The sequence below is a fragment of the Oncorhynchus nerka genome, linkage group LG2 (assembly GCF_034236695.1).
Source record: "Oncorhynchus nerka isolate Pitt River linkage group LG2, Oner_Uvic_2.0, whole genome shotgun sequence".
NCBI lineage: Eukaryota > Metazoa > Chordata > Actinopteri > Salmoniformes > Salmonidae > Oncorhynchus > Oncorhynchus nerka.
Window position 1 is genome coordinate 75,569,362 of NC_088397.1, and position 21,616 is coordinate 75,590,977.

General features: G+C 41.1%; 1 protein-coding gene across 1 annotated transcript in view; it reads right to left on the bottom strand.

Annotated features, from left to right (window-relative positions):
* Positions 1-13,314, bottom strand: part of cntn2 (contactin 2) — a 94,860-nt gene extending 81,546 nt beyond the window's left edge. Inside the window, exon 1 of the mRNA XM_029682136.2 lies at positions 13,106-13,314. The gene's annotated coding sequence lies outside the window, so the exon portion shown is untranslated. The remainder of the gene's footprint in view (positions 1-13,105) is intronic.
* Between the last annotated feature and the right edge of the window lie 8,302 nt (positions 13,315-21,616).

Here is a 21,616-nt window from a genome sequence, read left to right on the forward strand (position 1 = left end):
AATCAATGCTTTTATATACTACTTTGCTCAATTTGATGCACATACAGTGCCTTCAGAAAGTATTCATGCCCCTTGACTTATTCCACATTTTGTTGTGCTACAGCCTGAATTATAAATGTATTAAATATGTTTTCTTCCACCCATCTACACACAATCTACACACAATACCCCATATTAATAAAGAAAAACATGTTATGAGACATTTTTGCAAATGCATTGAAAATGAAATACAGTAATGTCTCATTTATATAAGTATTCACACCCCTGAGTCACTACTTTGTAAAAACACCTTTGGCAGTAATTACAGCTGTGTGTCTTTCTGGGTAATTCTCCAAGAGCTTTCCACACCTGGATTGTGCAACATTTGCCCATAATTATTTTCAAAATTCTTCAAGCTCTGTCAGATTGGTTGTTGGTCATTACTAAACAACCATTTTCAGATCTTGCCATAGATTTTCAAGTACATTTAAGTCAAAACTGTAACTTGGCCACTCAGGAACATTCACTGTCTTCGTTGTAAGAAACTCATGTGTAGATTTGGTTTTAGATTAAAGTCCTGCTGAAAGGTGAATTAATCTCCCAGCTTCTGGTGGAAAGCAGAATGAACCAGGTTTTCCTCTAGGATTTTGCTTGCGCTTAGCTCCATTCCATTATATCCTGAATAACTCCCCAGCATAACAATTACAAGCATACCCATTAAATTGTGCAGCTATCACTATGCTTGAAAATATGGAGAGTGGTTCTCAGTAATGTGTTGTATTGGATTTGCCACAAACACTTTGTATTCAGGACAAAATGTTAATAGCTTTGCCAACTTTTTTGCAGTATTACTTTAGTGCCTAATATTTTTATTCTGTACAGGCTGTCACACCCTGATCTGTTTCACCTGTCCTCATTATTGTATCCACCCCCTCCAGGTGTCGCTTGTTTTCCCCAGTGTATTTATCCCTGTGTTTCCTGTCTCTCTGTGCCAGTTCGTCTTGTATTTTTCAAGTCAACCAGTGGTTTCCTGTTCTCTTTTTCTAGTCCTCCCGGTTTAGACCCCTATTCAACTCTGTAACTATTTCAAAGTCACCATTTGCCTCATGGTGAAATCCCTGAGTGGTTTCCTTCCTCTCTGGCAACTGAGTTATGAAGACACCTGTCTGGGTGTATTGTAATTAATAACTTCACCATGCTCAAAGGCATATTCAATGTCTGATTTTTATTATCCATCTACAGTGCCTTGCGAAAGTATTCGGCCCCCTTGAACTTTGCGACCTTTTGCCACATTTCAGGCTTCAAACATAAAGATATAAAACTGTGGGACACAATCATGAAGTGGAACGACATTTATTGGATATTTCAAACTTTTTTAACAAATCAAAAACTGAAAAATTGGGCGTTTAAAATTATTCAGCCCCTTTACTTTCAGTGCAGCAAACTCTCTCCAGAAGTTCAGTGAGGATCTCTGAATGATCCAATGTTGACCTAAATGACTAATGATGATAAATACAATCCACCTGTGTGTAATCAAGTCTCCGTATAAATGCACCTGCACTGTGATAGTCTCAGAGGTCCGTTAAAAGCGCAGAGAGCATCATGAAGAACAAGGAACACACCAGGCAGGTCCGAGATACTGTTGTGAAGAAGTTTAAAGCCGGATTTGGATACAAAAAGATTTCCCAAGCTTTAAACATCCCAAGGAACACTGTGCAAGCGATAATATTGAAATGGAAGGAGTATCAGACCACTGCAAATCTACCAAGACCTGGCCGTCCCTCTAAGCTCATACAAGGAGAAGACTGATCAGAAATGCAGCCAAGAGGCCCATGATCACTCTGGATGAACTGCAGAGATCTACAGCTGAGGTGGGAGACTCTGTCCATAGGACAACAATCAGTCGTATATTGCACAAATCTGGCCTTTATGGAAGAGTGGCAAGAAGAAAGCCATTTCTTAAAGATATCCATAAAAAGTGTTGTTTAAAGTTTGCCACAAGCCACCTGGGAGACACACCAAACATGTGGAAGAAGGTGCTCTGGTCAGATGAAACCAAAATTGAACTTTTTGGCAACAATGCAAAACGTTATGTTTGGCGTAAAAGCAACACAGCTCATCACCCTGAACACACCATCCACACTGTCAAACATGGTGGTGGCAGCATCATGGTTTGGGCCTGCTTTTCTTCAGCAGGGACAGGGAAGATGGTTAAAATTGATGGGAAGATGGATGGAGCCAAATACAGGACCATTCTGGAAGAAAACCTGATGGAGTCTGCAAAAGACCTGAGACTGGGACGGAGATTTGTCTTCCAACAAGACAATGATCCAAAACATAACGCAAAATCTACAATGGAATGGTTCAAAAATAAACATATCCAGGTGTTAGAATGGCCAAGTCAAAGTCCAGACCTGAATCCAATCGAGAATCTGTGGAAAGAACTGAAAACTGCTGTTCACAAATGCTCTCCATCCAACCTCACTGAGCTCGAGCTGTTTTGCAAGGAGGAATGGGAAAAAAATTCAGTCTCTCCATGTGCAAAACTGATAGAGACATACCCCAAGCGACTTACAGCTGTAATCGCAGCAAAAGGTGGCGCTACAAAGTATTAACTTAAGGGGGCTGAATAATTTTGCACGCCCAATTTTTCAGTTTTTGATTTGTTAAAAAAGTTTGAAATATCCAATAAATGTCGTTCCACTTCATGATTGTGTCCCACTTGTTGTTGATTCTTCACAAAAAAATACAGTTTTATATCTTTATGTTTGAAGCCTGAAATGTGGCAAAAGGTCGCAAAGTTCAAGGGGGCCGGATACTTTCGCAAGGCACTGTACCAATACATCTGCATTGCTTGCTGTTTGGGGTTTAGGCCGGGTTTCTCTACAGAACTTTGTGCCATCGGCTGATGTAAAAAGGGCTTTATAAATACATTTGATTGATTGCATAGATGCCTTTCTTTGCGAGGCATTGGAAAACCTTCCTGGTCTTTGTGGTTGAATATGTCTGAAATTCCCTGCACGACTGAGGGACCTTACAGATAATTGTGTGTGTGGGATACAGACATAAGGTAGTCATTCAAAAATCAAGTTAACCTGTTCAACCTATGGGGGCGCTATGACATTATTGGATAAAAAGACGTGCCCGTTTTAAGAGCAATATTTTGTCACGAAAAGATGCTCGACTATGCATGGAATTGACAGCCTTGGAAAGACAAAACTCTGACGTCTCCAAAACTGCAAAGATATTATCTGTGAGTGCCCCAGAACTAATGCAACAGGCGAAACCAAGATGAAGTTTCATACAGGAAATGCCCCCCTTCTGAAGGCGCTGTGTTCCAATGTCTCCTTATATGGCTGTGAATGCGCCAGGAATGAGCCTGCGGTTTCTGTCTATTCCCCGAGGTGTCTGCAGCATTGTGACGTGTTTGTAGGCATATCATTGGAAGATTGACCATAAGAGACTACATTTACCTGGTGTCCCGCCCGGTGTCCTGTGTGCGTAATCTGTAGGTCCATGCGCGTTCCATTTCTTCAGAAGAGAATGTAAAATGCCACGATGGATTTTATCGTCGATAGATATGTGAAAAACACCTTGAGGATTGATTCTAAACATCGGTTTGCCATGTTTCTGTCGATATTATGGAGTTTTAATGACTTAATATATATATTTTTTTTTTCCCTCCCCAAATGTGATGAACAAAACGGAGCGATTAGTCGACACAAATAATATTTTTTGTAAAAACGGAACATTTGCTATCTAACAGAGTCTCCTCATTGAAAACATCTGAAGTTCTTCAAAGGTAAATGATTTTATTTGAATGCTTTTCTGGTTTTTGTGGAAAATGTTGCATGCTGAATGCTAACGCTAAATGCTACGTTAGCCATCAATACTGTTACACAAATGCTTGTTTTGCAATGGTTGAGAAGCATATTTTGAAAATCTGAGATGACAGTGTTGTTAACAAAAGGCTAAGCGTGAGAGCAAACAGATTCATTTAATTTCATTTGCGATTTTCATGAATAGTTAAGGTTGCGTTATGGTAATGAGCTTGAGGCTGTATTCACGATCCCGGATCCGGGATAGCTCGACGCAAGAAGTTAAACACTATCATTGCACAGAGTGAGTCCATGCAACTTATTATGTGACTTAGTAAGCACATTTTTACTCCTGAATTTATTTAGCCTTGCCATAACATAGGGGTTGAATACTTATTGTCTCAATAAATGTCAGCTTTTCCTTCTTGATGAATTGGTTTTTAAAAAATTGAAAAACATATTCCCACTTTAACATTATGGTGTATTGTGTGTATGCCAGTGACAAACCAATCTCAATGTAATCCATTTTAAATGCAGGCTGTAACAACAAAATGTGGAAAAAGTCATGGGGTGTGAATACTTTCTGAAGGGACTGTTACCACCCCCACTGCCAATTATAACACAAATAAACTCATGCACATCATATAGGAATAGTCATACATAGACACTCACAAGCACACATTGACACAGTTTGTCCCAAGGACATTGCGTCATGGTCTCCTGGAGGTTTACACTTGTTGGTGTACTATTTTTGTGAGGACTTCTGGTATACACACACATATTTTAACATAGTGTAGTTTTAACTTACATGTTTTACATTTCATACAATAATTATTGATTAACAAGTCCTTACTTGGGATTTGAACTCACAACCTCTTGATTCACAGGGTTTCAATCTTCCTGCTATGCCACCATGTCTGTATGACTGATTTCACCTGTATGCCTATTGTATTTCAAAGTAAATATAATCTCTGTTAAAAACACACTCAAGAAAAACTATTATATTTATCATAGTGATTCAGGAGTAAAATTAAAACAGATTATACCACAGCGTGGGTGAATAGTAATTTTTGATTGGCTAGAAAGGCACTCTAGAATGGACATTAAAACCAGATAAGGGGACAATTGTGAAAAGATATCGGGACACCTTGCAATCATGACTTAATAAGCGCTTACACATACAGACTGTTCTTGCCACAAAGTTACAGAAAGGTAAACCAACAACCACACAAACTGTAATTGGATACATTGTAAACACAGGTCCAACGTGCCCCAACACTTATACTTAGCTAGTTGGCTAGCTAGCATGTATTTGTTTATGCACAGACATATGTTTGGGGAGGATTTGATGACCTAGCGTGTTGAATGATGAACATGAAATTCTCTGGTCCCCACTGTTGCAGTCATGACGCACTATGCTGCCAAATCCTCACACATGTTTGGAGTTACACCAGCTGTTTTCAGCAACTGGTATTTTTAAATTCAGTTGTCATATTGCCAGGTTTGCTAGCAACAAACTATTTAGCTAGCTTCTGCCCTAGCAATTGATATGCAATGTGATCTCCTCCTAATGAACAGTGTTGAGTGTTCTGACAAGAAGGCAAACTTTTCAAGCATAATCGGGTATTATCAGCTCATTGTTATGGATGTATTCAAATAAATGTCAATAGAGAACAGCTACTTTTCTGTTATACTGGTTTAGTATTTAAGTTTAGTCTTAAAATACCTTTTAGCCTCAGTCACATTTGAATCATTTCATCCTTCATTAACTGTAGTATTTCACAGTCGACTAAAACGCTGGACAACGTATGTCTAGCTTTAGTCACAGACACTTTAGTCACATAATAGTCAGTGCATTTTCTTCTATTAAATAATTAATATTTAGACTACCTTCCATCACGTTTACAGTGCATTCGGAAAGAATTCAGACCCCTTGAATTTTTTCACATTTTGTTAAGTTACATCCTTATTCTAAAATGTATTACATTGTTTTTCCCCAAATCATTCTACACACAACACCCCATAATGACAAAGCAAAAAAAAATATTTTTAGACATTTTTGCAAATGTATTATCAGTTAAAAAAGTGAATATCACATTTAATAAATATTCAGACTCTTTACTCAGTACTTTGTTGAAGCACCTTTGGCAGTGATTACAGCCTCAAGTCTTCTTGGGTATGACACTACAAACTTGGCACACCTGTACAGGTATTTAGGGAGTTTCTCCCATTCTTGTCTGCAGATCCTCTCAAGCTCTGTCAGGTTGGATGGGGAGCGTCGCTGCACAGCTATTTCCAGGTCTCTCCAGAGATGTTAGATCGGGTTCAAGTCCGGGCTCTGAATGGGCCACTCAAGGACATTCAGAGACTTGTCCCAAAGCCACTCCTGCATTGTCTTGGCTGTGTGCTTAAGGTTGTTGTCCTGTTGGAAGGTGAACCTTTGCCACAGTCTGAGGTCCGGGGGTGCTCTGTAGCAGGTTTTCATCAAGGATCTCTCTATACTTTGCTCCGTTCATCTTTCCCTCGATTCTGACTAGTCTCCCAGTCCCTGCCACTGAAAAACATCCCCACAGCATTATGCTGCCACCACCATGCTGGACCGTAAGAATGGTGCCAGGTTTCCTTCAGACGTGACACTTGGCATTCAGGCCAAAGAGTTCTATCTTGGTTTCATCAGACCAGAGAATCTTGTTTCTCTTGGTCTGAGTCCTTTAGGTGCCTTTTGGCAAGAGTTAATAACAGTGCTTCCTATGAAAAGGGGACAATTTGCGCTTTCCAAAAATATTACTGTACTCCTAATATTCAACAAATAGCATTACTTTTCCCCAAAGGAATAAGCAGCCACAACTCACATTTGCGGACCGCGGTGCAAGAGAGGCAAAACAGATGAATAAATTACAGAGCACATGGGAAAAGTTTCTGATATGATCAAAGAAAAAATAGCCTACATGAAAGTAAGGGAGAGAGAAAACATTGCTGTTTTTAGTTGAAGTTAGTTACAAGTGAAGTGTCCTGGCTTTACATCAGTTCAAACAATGTACTTGTGACTGGAGCGAATGCCTGGGAGCTACTGTATGTGGGAGAGCCGGGCAGATCAGCTCAATCAGACCACGCAACTGAAAGACCTCAACTCTGCCAATGAGAGGATTGTATGAAATATTCTGAATGAGTGCATTCTTGTGATTGGACAAAACAGATGAAAAGGAGCTTCATGTCAAATCAAATTTCCATTAGTCTCAAGTGGAATTCTTGTCTCGTCACATTTTCGTAGACTAAAATTAAAATTAAATTGTAATAGTTATAGATTTTTTTAAAGGGCATCCCATCATAGTTTTAGTCAGGAAAAATAGGTTGCTGACAAAAAAAATTCATAGTTATTGTTGACAAAAATTAACACTGCAGCGTAAACAATAACCTTAAAAACCCCACACCATTTCATGACTTTATTTATAATGGTTTGGGCCACCTGGGACCATCATGTGACAAATACCTTCAAGAACTTCCAGGGAAGCTTCAGGGGACCGTGACACAATGTTGCATGAACGTCCTAAAAACATTCTCGGGGACGTCCTGGGACCAACCGGGAACTAGAAAAAACCTCCAGGGGACCATGACACAACGTCCCAAGAACGTCCTAAAAACGTCCTTGAGTATGTCCCCGGGACAAACTGGGGACTAAAGAAAATCATCAGGGGACCATGACACAAAAAATGTACTGACATGGTCCTCAGTGACATCCTGGGAACTTACAGGGAAATAGGTCCCCAGAGAACATTCCCTTACGACCATCACACAATGTCCTAAGGACTAGTAAAATGAACGTCCTGAGAATGTCTAAAAAGGTCTTGACATGGTCCTCAGTGACGTCCTGGGAACTTACATGGAACTAGAAAAAGGTCTCTCAGAGAATGTTCCCCTGGGACCATCACGGGATGTCCTAAGGACTAGTAAAATGAAAGTCCTGAGAAAATTCTACAAAGGCCCTGACATGGTCCTCTGTGATGTCCTAAAACTAGACAAATGTCCCCAGAGAACATTCCCTTGGGACCATCACGCAATGTTCTTAGAACGCTCTCAGAACATCAGAGAGATAACGTTGTGCCGAAACCCTTAAGGGGCCTAATGGGAACGTTGCAGAATGTCCTCAGGACCTTCACTGTTTGCTGGGTTACTGCTGTTCAGTCTTCATGTCAATTAAATCATGTATGTATGTGCATTTATTGTGTTTTTTGCTGTTTATAGTGTGTGAAGTCGTAAATTCTTTGTCAATATATTCTGTCTGTATACAATCTTTATCGCCTATATTCACAATTTCACTGAATCGAATTCTGGGTATATGTAAATGTCCTTTGCGATTAAAGGTGATTCTGATTCTGAATGTTACATACTGTAGCTATCTCAATCGTTATTTGAAATCATTTCGGTGACTTAACAGCAATTGCTAGCTAGCTAAAATGTAGCTAGCTAGATACAAATCCCCCTAGATACAACCATGTCTCATAGTCAAGGCCTGAGATTTGTAAATGAAAGAGGAATATAATAATATGAATTGAATGGAGTTTCCCATTTTCCCATTTAGAGTTTCTGGCACAGCACAGAAATGTCCTTAACCAGACGGTGTGACAAAGGCATTTCCTAACAGACCTGCTAACTTTCTTTGTTGTTACTTTAAGGTTGGAACCAACATGCAGTACCTCCATTACATTTTACATTTAAGTCATTTAGCAGACGCTCTTATCCAGAGCGACTTACAAATTGGTGCATTCACCTTATGACCTCCAGTGGAACAGTAGTGCATCTAAATCTTTTCAGGGGGAGGGGGAAGAGATGACCTCCAGCAGGAAGAGAGGCAAAAACCATTATTCCTCCAGCTCAGGGACAAGCTACACAAATCACAGCCCTGTGTAATGTTCAATGTAACTGCATTGCTGGACTTCATGTATTTGTATTGTTTAAAAAAAAAAGTACAAATAAAAATAAATGTATGGTTTAAACATGTCTTTAAATGTTTATTTGTTTAGCTGTTAGTGATAATTCCCCAAGTGTTAATACATTTGTGTTTACATCAATAAGCCATTATGTATGTTATGAATGACCAAAGGTGTCTGACCTTATAGTAAGTACAGTGTCATATGATACAAGGCATTTATGTATGTGTTATAAATTATCAAATGGGCCCAGCACCGCGTGGTATGACTCGTTTTTGTAATGTGCACGTTTGTGTACTGAGGAACATGTCACTTGGTTCCAGAAGAAATACACTTTCAATTTCTTTAGGTTGGGGGCTTTCATCAAGGTAAGTGGTTCTTGGGGTAACATCGTCCCCAGGCTATTGCATACATAGCACATATAAGTGTGGGATATCAATCATTCAAGTTGGCCTTAGTGGGAGTAACCATAGAATTCTATAGGAGTGGCCTTACTGATGTCGTAACATTTGCTGTTCATTAATGTGAAGACTGTTATATCATCAAATCAATTCTCTATGTGATTAAACTAATCATGGAATAGTAATTAACTAGGAAGTTGGGGCACCATGAGAAAATGTTGTTTAAAGAGTTGCAATTTCACAAATTTAACTCTCTTCACATATTTTCATATCTTATCGATTACAGTCACATCATAATGTATTATTACCTCATCAATCATATTCTGAATGTCACAATCCCTTGGATATCTGCACGAACCCTAGCATAAATTAGCGATATACAAATTGGCTTAAGTATTTATTTACTAACTAACGAAATAATCACACAGAATTATATAAATACACTCACAAGAAAAAGTCCCTAGTGGAAGAAACCGATATGACGGCTTGGTAGACAAATGAAAGGGGTGGGGACAACTCAAGAGTGGGAAAGCCAGAGAAAAAACACGAATATACAGTTGATAACTACACCCATGGAAATGCTAATACTTTACAAAGAGCTATATAAAGACATTGAATTTGATATGATTTGAACATGCACAGCCGCTTATTCGAAAAGAAATTGCAATTTACATATTTACAAGTGTATGCCGTTGTTGTCTCTCGCCGGTCCGTCTGCTGGAGGGAGTCGACAAAAAAGTCTATGGTTGCGTTCCCCAGAAGTCCCAAGGACTTGTAGTTTTCTCAGCGAGCTCTGGATGTTGTAATGGATACTTCAGACGTACCCCTGGTCGCTTGATAAGGAAATGTTCTCCAGAATGGATCTTTCAGAGTACCATTCGGTCATTCGATCGGTTGCATTTATCAGACTAAAATACTTAAACAGCTGCAGACTGAATAATTGGTCTTTGGTTTGTAGATTTCTTAACCATTTCAGCGTGGGGATGATGCCCACGTTCTCTGGTCTTGTCCTTTGGTAGAGTTGTAGTTTAAACCATTTTGCAACATCCGGCTCATGCCTTGGTCTGCTTGGTCTATATAGTGGTAGATTTCTCAACCATTTGTAACGTATTCAGCTGGCGCTGCACGTGATTGGTCTCATGTCACTATTTCTATTTAAATTGCCAACCATTTCCATGCTTTCTGGTCTCATATACATTTTGTCGGAAGTGGGTTTTATACTGGAGTAGAAAAGGGGGCGTTCCATGACGCCGATGTAAATGTCTGTGCTCACAGGGGCATGGCCACTGACTGATCATAAGTTTCTATGAAAAACATAAGTTTACCATTCAACATTTTATTATGTTTAAGGGCAAGTTATTACAAATAGAAACGTATTACATTTACCGATGTTATTACATTTACCGTTGTTACAGAGCCTATCAAAGAGGAGCTTTAGAGCATCAAATGGAGAAGGATGCGAATCACTGAGCTCTTCCATAACTAATCAGGGCACCCCCAGAACCTTCAAAACATTGACATGGTCACCCCCATAATGTGTTAGTTGGTCTAGTCCTTCCCATAACCTTAACCATAACCCTTTAACCTAACTCCAAAGCTTAACCCTAACCTTAACCCTAACCCCATTGTGATGGACATCCACAAAATGATTCATACCATACAAAAAGTAACATATCATACTAAATGGAGTTTCTCAGATTTACGTACAGAATTATATGAAATGCTCTGAGACAAGGTTGTTGCACCATGCAGCCAAATACTCTGTCAAGTTCAATTGTAGCCTTGTAGTTCCCAATCTGAGAGGGTTCCATACAGAACAAAGCATTCCACCAATATTCTGCTCTATTTGCCCATGTAAGACAAAGCATTCCTCTCCCTTCTATCGGTTCTAGATCTAAGATTCTAAGACACTCTGCAGTGGTGCCATGAGTCACTGAGCAAAACATGCATACGTACACGCACGCATGCATGCGCGCACGCACACACACACACACACACACACACGCACGAACACACACACACGCAATACAGACACACAGAGCTCTGAGGGAGGATTGACCCCTGTGGTCAGCCCCTCGTTAGAGGGAGCAGAAGGAGTCTTTGAGCTAGTGGTGGGTCACCGAGACACAGAGACACAGCCAACGGGGGAAAGGCAGATGCTCCGGCTAAAGGAGCTAAGCATGCTTAAGCATGGGAGGGCTAACCTTGCCAAGTTTAAAACGGGAGGAACCCCAGTACATCATCAGCAACATGAGAAGAAAGTGAATGTGCACAGCGGACACACAGTGTCCAGGCCTCAGACTGATCATTGCTGAGGTGGTGGTGATACAGCCTTGCTGGCTTTCACATAGGAAGACAGTGCTGCTGCAGCAACACAGAGATACAAAACTAGAGGGATTCTCAAGGCTCCTCAAGACTGAGTAGCCTATTCACGCTGTAACAACACTATAGCTAACATCTCAATTTGAGGATTAGCATGGGTCTTCTCACCACAATGCAACACTGTCACAGGCCCACAATGCCTAGATGATAGAGCAATATCCATCTCTACTACCTCTATCTTTGCCTCTTACTGGCCTTCCCAGTAAGTAGGCTACTATCACATCATCCTAAAGTAGCAGGTGTAGAAGAAATGCCTGGAACCAAACCCCTACATTCTGGTCTTGATGAGAATTTTTAAAAACTGTTGGGGAGGTTATTTTCTGCACTGTTCAACCAATCCAGTAAATATGAAGTAGGAGTTAAGACATACTGTCGCATTGTTAACGTTCAAAAGTGGAAGTCAGGCGCTATCTTAAATTTCCCCTGGAAACCTGAATTTATGGTAGTTGTTGGCAACTCTGCTAAGGTTACTATCACACCAACGCAAGCGTGGATGCTTGACTGTTTCTGCACTGAACATTCAAAACATGCTACAGTGTTGCTTTGCCAAATAGACCAGAGCAAAAAAAAGCATAAACATGCACATTCACGCTCCACTCGCAACTTGTGTACTAACTTCGTAGTACTACAAATTTAATACAACGTACTTTAGAGGTGTTCTGTTGATAGCATGAAGACGCATTGATTTATTATACACTGACTGTGCTGTCGCTCGAGATAAAGAGAAACCCGAATAGGCTATTATGTGAAAAGGTTCATATTAACATTCAACACGAACTGTCTGGAGTGGTGCTCTACAACCTGGGCGCAATGCAGCGAGATACTGTTCTGAATCCTGTATGTTCTTCAACATTATATGAGTCATTTATATGTACAGTATTAATATATTGCATGTGCCCTTTCCCTTCAGCACTATTAGCCTACTCTCTTGATTACGTTCATATTAACTGTGGACTGTTTCCTTCTCCACCTTTCCTCAGTCTACTCTACTTGACACCGCTGCTGGGTGAGTCGGATGTGTGTGCGCGCGCGTGAGCGACAGTGTGCGCCGGTGGCATCAACTATAGGTCATACACCTGCCCGCCAGCCGTTCTCCTAGGCATCGTAGGATGAAGGTAGGCTGTGGGTACCCTATATTCAGCGGGAGAAGCCGTGGGGTTTCTCCACCTAAAGGTTGAACTAAACTGAGTTTCCCGTCACTTTAGCTGAGATAAAACCAAAACACAAGCTAGCGTTTTACTGTTCACCAATCAGGGTGCTGTCAATGGAGCATGAACCATGCCCCTGTTTGATCCGGTAAACTATGGGAATAATCCATGAGATGTCTCAAAACGAGATGGGGGGGGGGGTAACTCTAGAAGTATAATCATGCTAAATGGCATATCAGTGGGTATCTCCATCCCACACACAGTTAGTTCGTCTAATGAGGTAAAAACGGAAAACCAAACCTAAACAACCGCTCAAGCGATATCATGCATTTTGAAGCCCCTTCAACGACAGGTAAACACAAGGTTTAATCCGCCCAATTTTTAGGTCAGACAACAAACACATCTCATCTGATAGTGCGACAGATAAATACAAATGCGCATTTACCTACCTCAATTAGCGGAGGAGAGCGAGCGTTTTTATTTCTTTCTCTCTGCTGGCGGAGAGATGCTGAGATGGGTTCACTCCGGCCAGAAGGGATGTGTAGACGGCTGATCATGCGCAAGAGACACACTGATGCAGCCCGCTCAGAACGCCCTGTAATAAAGGAGACCACACGGGATTTTCAGATAATAGAAGCGTCTCTAGCCTCATCTGACAGATCTTTGTTGTCCCTCCCTCTCTCTCTACACCGCTCTCTCTTTCCCCCCTCTCTCCCTCTCTATCTCCGTTTGTCTTCGCTCACGCTCTGTTTCCTGTCTCCCCCCCTTCTGCGCTACTCAATTTAGTCAAGCTGCAGCCCCTGTCGCATTAGGATGTCCTCTCTCTCTATCTCCCTCTCATTTTCTAAAAGCAGCCCGCTTCTTTTTATTTCGCTGCTATACCCCTTTCCCACCTTTCTCTCCTCCTTCTCTCACCTTCTGTTCTCTTCTCCTCTAGAATGAAACGAAGAAAAACAAAACGCGCCTGCCTCGCTTTTGTTGCCTGCCTCTCATACGCAGCAGCTACTCATTTTAGAATAGGAGCATCGGTGATTCCCTCCCCTTTCTCCCCCTCGCTGTTTCTCGACCGTGTGTGCTGCGCACCCGCCCCCCATCCCCCATCCCTCCCTTCACACCTCACTAATGAACATCTCATGCCCCAATATGCACACAATGTCATCACGGAGTGGGACCGGCTGTCGCACTGGGTGCTCAAGCGCTCTCCTTAAAATGATTTCCTCCGACTTTATTACACCAGTCTCATCTAGGATTCTAGGCCTACACACACCTGAGCCCCGCTCCCAGCCTATGGGCCACATTAGGCCGCTGACACTCACAGCACTAATGACAAAAGAACAGGCACAATATGAATTAGAGCCATATATAGCCTAGGCTACATATGACTTCACAAGGAATAGTAACACGCAAAAATACAGTAATAAGACATGCAAGTTTAATTTGAGCACTATTACAAAGCACATCCACACAGGCCTATTGTAGAGATTAACCATATGTTAAGACAATTAGCGCATACAAGACACTATTAGACATGCCTAGACTAGACAGACTAGACAGAGAACTGCAACATAACATATACTGTATATCTTCACGGTTAAGATAACTCATAATACACCCATGTAGATCAGTGGTAGGTGAATGACTTACATGAGTGACACTGTATATGGGACAATTCCTTCATAGGCAAGTAATGGGTCCGTTACTGTGACAACATTCAAATCACCATTGTCACAGAAAGTCAACATCAAATAATGTGCCAACATGAGTGTAGTTGACATGAACATGTCCACATTTTTACTTCATCTAATTAACTCTAATAAAAAGACAGGTCATGCATTAAATGTGGTCTGAAATGAGAAAGAAATGAATTCAACCCAATGTCATTTGCAGAATGGGAAAGTGTTGTAGGTGGCGGTAGCAGCTGTAGCAAGCATAGTGAGTGAAATGGAGTCAAACTAATTCAGTATGCACACTCATAGAGTGTATCTACAGTATCAAACAGTGCAGGCCTGAGTCCAAGACTGTCATCTTGGCTGCATTTGAATCTCAGGGAGAGGTCAGAGTGGGTGCTGTATTATTGTGATATGCTGGAGCTGAAAGAGCGAGAGAGAGAGAAAACACCACCAACAATTTCTTTAAAAAATATATTGATTATTTCTCTCTTTATACAAATGAAACTACATAATGTGTGAACAATCCACGTTTCAATTGGATGCTGAGAAGATGAAATAACAGACAATGTGGGCCAGGCTGTAAAACTCTGTGGGCTATCCATTCATTTTCAGACAAATCATTTAGTTGTTAGAAGTTTTTCATTGGAGAAGTTTATTAAGATACCTAGAAAAATCTTATTGTTCTGTTTTACTGCATGGGGAAATTACTCAATAAATTAAAAGTTGTACATATACAAATTGTTTTAGTTGTAATATTTGGTCCACTCAAAAGGGGCCTAAAGCATGAACGCTGTGCAACTATATAAGCCAATTCCTAACAACCCATTGGGATATAATCCATAGGAATTAAATCAACACTCAACACAAAAACAGCAGACAATCATATTCATATGGTTGTTACTTTATTAAATTGAAAAAATAAAGAAGCATCCACCACATTTAAATCTACCCAAATGTGTTTAGGTCATCTTACTTGCAGCATACACATGATATACAAAAGTATAAATTCAAATGAGTAGATTCAACTTTTTCAGCCACGCCTGTTGCTGACAAGTGTATAAAATCGAGCACACAGCCATCCAATAATCTCCATAGACAAACATTGACAGTAGAATGGCCTTACTGGGGAACTCTGTGACTTTCAACATGGCACCGTCTTAGGATGCCACCAATCCAACAAGTCAGTTCGTCAAATTTCTGCCCGGCTAGATCTGCCCCGATCAACTGTTAGGGCTGTTATTGTGAAATGGAAACGTCTAGGACCAACAACGACTAATTTGCGAAGTGGTAGGCCACACAAGCTAAAAGAACGGGATAGCCGAGTGCAGATACATGTAGCTCGCAAAAATCGTCTGTCCTCGGTTGCAACACTCACTACCAAGTTCCAAACAACCTTTGGAAGGATAGTCAGCACAATAACTGTTCGTCGAGAGGTTCATGAAATGGTTTCCATGGCCGAGCAGCTGCACACAAGCCTAAGATCAGCATGCGCAATGCCAAGAAGTGCTAAAGTGGTATTAAACCCTCCGCCATTGGACTCTGGAGCAGTGGAAACGCGTTCTCCGGAGTGATGAATCATGCTTCACTATCTCGTAGTACGGCGTACGAATCTGGGTTTGGCAGATGCCAGGAGAATGCTACTTGCCCGAATGAATAGTGCTAACTGCACATTTTGGTGGAGGAGGATTAACCGTCTGGGGCTGTTTTTCATGGTTCGGGTTTGGTGCCTTAGTTCCAGTGAAGGGAAATCTTAACACTACAGCATACATGACATTCTAGACGATTCTGTGCTTCCAACTTTCTGGCAATAGTTAGGGGGAGGCCCTTTCCTGTTTCAGCATGACAATGCCCCCGTGCACAAAGTGAGGTCCATACAGATATAGGTGTGGAAGTACTTGATCGGTGTGGAAGAACTTGAATGGCTGGCACAGAGCCCTGTCCTCAACCCCATCAAACACCTTTGGGATGAATTGGAACGCTGACTGCGAGCCAGGCCTAATCATCCAACATCAGTGCTTGAGCTCACTAATGCTCTTGTGACTGAATAGAACAAGTGCCTGCAGCAATGATACAACATGATACAACAATGATACAACAACTAGTGGAAAGCCTTCCCAGAAGAGTGGAGGCTGTTACAGCAGCAAAAGGGGGTCCAACTCCATGATTTTGGAATGAGATGTACAACAAGTACTTTTGGTCATGTAGTGTAGATCATTTTGTCTTCATCTGCTTTTTATATTATATTAAGCCATGACTTGCTTAATGAAATAAGCCGTGCACCCATGTCAGACGACATGTGTGTTTGTGGTAAAAGGGTTTCAAATTCATTTATTTGGCCCTGTTCTGGGAAGTAAACATTTTTCCCCATCGTTCCCGTCTCTTTTTACATGGCTGATGGATGTGTTCATTTTTCAGACCTAATACCCCTGAGCCTCCCTCGTCACCCATCCCTCACCCGCTCCTCATCTCCTCTCTTTTCCCTCAGTGCTGAGCCTTCAAAGCTTCTCATCCCAAAAACTCTACCCCAAACTGTCTCCCTTCACCACCCAAACACAACTCCAGCCCCTCTCCTAAATCCATTTTGAGAGCTTAGCCCAAAAAACCTAACCCCCTCTCCCCTCCTTCTCCTCCCCACCCGCCCCTTGATGTCCAAGCCTTGAACCTTCAAAGATTTGCGCAAAACCTCTCATCCCGTCCACTTTCCTTCCACACCCCCTTCACCCCCTCAAACCCAACCTCACCCCCTTTGCTCAGTCTTGATAACTTGGACCGAAGCCCCTCAGTCTGCTACCTAACCCCCCACTTCTCCCTCACCCCTCCCTCCCTCCCTCCTCATCCCTCCTGTTGAGAGCTCCCCCCATCCACGCCCTATCCCCCCCTCCCCCCACACGCACGCACCCTGCCTGTCTCCCTGCTGTCGTATTAATTTTCATTCTGACTGCTTGGGCCTCGCGATCCTCCACAAATCACCTCCGGCCTGTCACATGTCAGACGCCACCATGGTGTGTCCGCACACAAGCATGTGTGTGTGGGCTGTCTGGGCTGAGATGGGTTAGACAGGGTGACGTGATACAGTAGTCTACATGGTATTTCAGTCATTTAGCAGATGGAGCATCCTGGGCTGATATGGGTTAGACAGGGTGACGTAATACAGTAGCCTACATAGTATTTCAGTCATTTAGCAGATGGAGCATCCTGGGCTGGGATGCAAAGGGATGAATGAGACACGGTGACGTGAAGTAGGACATTCATGAGATTCACTACATTCATTTAGCAGATGCTCTTACTTAGAGTGATTTACATTAAGTGTGAATTTATTATAGGCTCTATATTGCAGGGTTTCCCAAAATCTTTAATTCAGGCACTCCTTCCAGCATTGGGGAACATTGGGCGGCCCCTCTTACAATTCTATACATTTTTCCATGTCTAATGTGTATTAATTCATGTGATATTTGATTGACTCTAACATTACTACAAAATCTATGGGCTAAAAAACTTGATCTGGACATTTCTGACAAGTTATAAACAGCTCTCTAAGGTATGCAATGACTGACATGACCAGAGGACAACTGATGACACGCCACCCAATTTCCAAATTGCACTGTGTGCATTCTACGATTAACACTTTCAAGAGTACGTTTTTTTTTTGTGGGGGGACCCCCATGCCCACACTGCTTTGTTCTACACAGATTAAAAGGTTCATATTGTCAGTGTTTTTTCTTGGTAATGCCAACATTACATCTAGTTTTCAAAGTATGTTTTGCTATCCTTTTGTCATGACTGTCCTGTGAGGATCCAAATGGGTCAGGTCAGGGGGGAGAAGGGAGCTGCTGTGTGGGTTGACATCTCACACCCTGTTGTAAATTAACTTCTTCGAGATAGGGGGCGCTCTTTTAATTTTTGGATAAAAAACGTTCCCGTTTTAAACAAGATATTTTGTCACGAAAAGATGCTCGACTATGCATGTAATTGACAGCTTTGGAAAGAAAAAACTCGGACGTTTCCAAAACTGCAAAGATATTATCTGTGAGTGCCACCAATACTACAGGCGAAACCAAGATGAAATTTCATACAGGAAATGGTCCAGATTTTGAGAGCGCTGTGTTCCAATGTCTCCTTATATGGCTGTGAATGTGCCAGGAATGAGCCTGCACTTTCTGTCGTTTCCCCAAGGTGTCTGCAGCATTGTGACGTATTTGTAGGCATATCATTGGAAGATTGACCATAAGAGACTACATTTACCAGGTGTCCGCAAGGTGTCCTCCGTCGAAATTATTGCGTAATCTCCAGCTCCATGCGCGTTTCCATTTTCTTCAGAGGAGAAAGTCAACTGCTACGAATGATTTACCATCGATAGATATGTGAAAAACACATTGAGGTTTGATTCTAAACAACGTTTGCCATGTTTCTGTCGATATTATGGAGTTAATTTGGAAAAAAGTTTGCGTTGTAATGACTTAATTTTCGGGGTTTTTTCTTACCCAAACGTGATGAACAAAACAGAGCAATTTGTCCTACACAAATAATCTTTTTGGAAAAACTGAACATTTGCTATCTAACTGAGAGTCTCCTCATTGAAAACATCTGAAGTTCTTCAAAGGTAAATGATTTTATTTGAATGCTTTTCTTGTTTTTGTGAAAATGTTGCATGCTGAATGCTAGGCTTAATGCTATGCTAGCTATCAATACTGTTACACAAATGCTTGTTTAGCTATGGTTCAAAAGCATATTTTTTAAATCTGAGATGACAGTGTTGTTAACAAAAGGCTAAGCTTGAGAGCTAATATATTTATTTCATTTCATTTGCGATTTTCATGAATAGTTAACGTTGCGTTATGCTAATGAGCTTGCAGCTATAATTACACTCCTGGATACAGGTTTTTTTCGTAGCCAAACGTGATGAACAAAATGGAGCGATTTGTCCTACACAAATAATATTTTTGGAAAAACTGAACATTTGCTATCTAACTAAGAGTCTCCTCATTGAAAACATCTGAAGTTCTTCAAAGGTAAATGATTTTATTTGAATGCTTTTCTTGTTTTTGTGAAAATGTTGCATGCTGAATGCTAGGCTTAATGCTATGCTAGCTATCAATACTCTTACACAAATGCTTGTTTAGCTATGGTTCAAAAGCATATTTTTTAAATCTGAGATGACAGTGTTGTTAACAAAAGGCTAAGCTTGAGAGCTAATATATTTATTTCATTTCATTTGCGATTTTCATGAATAGTTAACGTTGTGTTATGGTAATGAGCTTGAGGCTATAAATAGGATCCCGGATACGGGATTGCTCGTCGCAAGAGGTTAAAGGAGAGGAGATCTAGGGTCTCCCTCTCCAAATTCACAAAGGAATGTGCTTTGTCTCCAGAGACGTTTTCCCGCCGGAACTCTAACACGCTCTAAAGCGAATACAGGAACAATATTTCTAACATAGAACATGGGGAACTAATGTCATATTGTTGGTTATTTTGTGATGTCATAAAACATGCTATAGAGGAAATGCTGTAACTTGAGAAGTATAGACACTACATGTACGAAGTCTCCATCCTTGAGTATGAAATATGAAAAATTATGAAAGTATTGTTGTTACGATAGGGATGTGATTTTAGGACTTAAGAGATTATTTGTTTTCTACAAACTTCGCACAGTAAGTAGCCACGCCCCGAGTGAGGTCAGAAAGCGTGTCAGCCTGACGGAGCCGTCCCTTTCGAACAGAGTGTATAAAAGGATTGATAAAAAAATGTACATTGAGACCAGAGAGGCGTGTAGCTACAGCTCACGTCCAAAGTGGTTTGAACTCTGAATATCACCACGAGGTAGAGGTGGGAAGCTCACCTCCTGGACAATCATTGGTACGGCTGATTAGCTGTCCTAAGTAAAATATCTAGAAAAGCTCATTTAAGTGGGACATTTCAACCACTCTTCAAACCATCCTATTGTACTACTCTTCTCAAATCACTGTGTTCTACTACTGTCATCACTAATGGGAACCGTCGACATGGCTGGCTAGCCTATCTTCAAAGGAGCATCTTCCAGAGTTTAACAACAGTAGAAGACTGGGGGGGAGGGGGCCTTTTGAACAATCAGAGCCTTACAAGTGTGCTACGGAAAGGCCCTACACACTTCCTAAGAAGGCCTGGTACCAACAGAGACACGGCGAACAAAGGCATTTACACGTAAATACATTCATGATTTCTTACTCCAAATGGGCGGCGGTTTGTGTTCAATGTATATGATTACTGTGAGAGTAGTTCCTAAAATGTATCAAAGATAAGTCTCTCTCTCTCTCTCTCTCTTCTGCAAGGGACATTTTTCTGATGTATTAACTGTGTATGTTTATCTGTGTTACCATTTAGTTAGCTAGTAAATAAATAATTAAAACAATTTGTGTAGTACAGAATCATAAGTAACGCTGGGGATTTTGCAGATGCAAGGAGGTTACAACTGTTCAGAATGATGATATGATATGAGGTTATCATTAATATGTTGCCTGTTTAATGGATGTGATAGGTAAAGACCTTTAGAGTTTAATTCGGGAGATGGTAACTCTTTAAGCAACTGCTCTCGTGGTGCCCCACATTCCTAATGAGTTCATTGTTACATTATTTATTTAATTGGGTAACAATTAAACATAGTTAGTTGATTAGACAAATAACAGTAATCCGATTATTGAAAGCAAAGTCACTACACTTTCTAGGGCAGTTTCTGCCAGCGTTTCAGTCCAACAGCACCTCTGCATCTTTTTCAGCACCTGTGACAAATCAGCATCCCTGTAACGGGTTTCTTCCTGGGAAGGAGAGGCGGACCAAAATGCAGCGTGGTTATCTTTATACATCTTTAATCAAGATGATAACGAACAATTACAAAAACAATAAACGTAACGTGAAAAACCGAAACAGCCCTATCTGGTGCAAACAAACACAGAGACAGGAACAATCACCCACAAAACCCAACACAAAACAGGCTACCTAAATATGGTTCCCAATCAGAGACAATGACTAACACCTGCCTCTGATTGAGAACCATATCAGGCCAAACACAGAAACAGACAAACTAGACACACAACATAGACTGCTAAATTCCCTAAAATGACGTTGGAAGTGACTTATGGTGGAGACATGACCATGCAATTCTCTGTCAACAGCTCTGGTGGACATTCCTGCAGTCAACATGCCAATTGCACGCTCCCTCAAAACTTGAGACATATGTGGCATTGTGTTTTGTAACAAAACTGCACAATAGAGTGGCCTTTTATTGTCCCCAGCACAAGTGCACCTGTGTAATTGTCA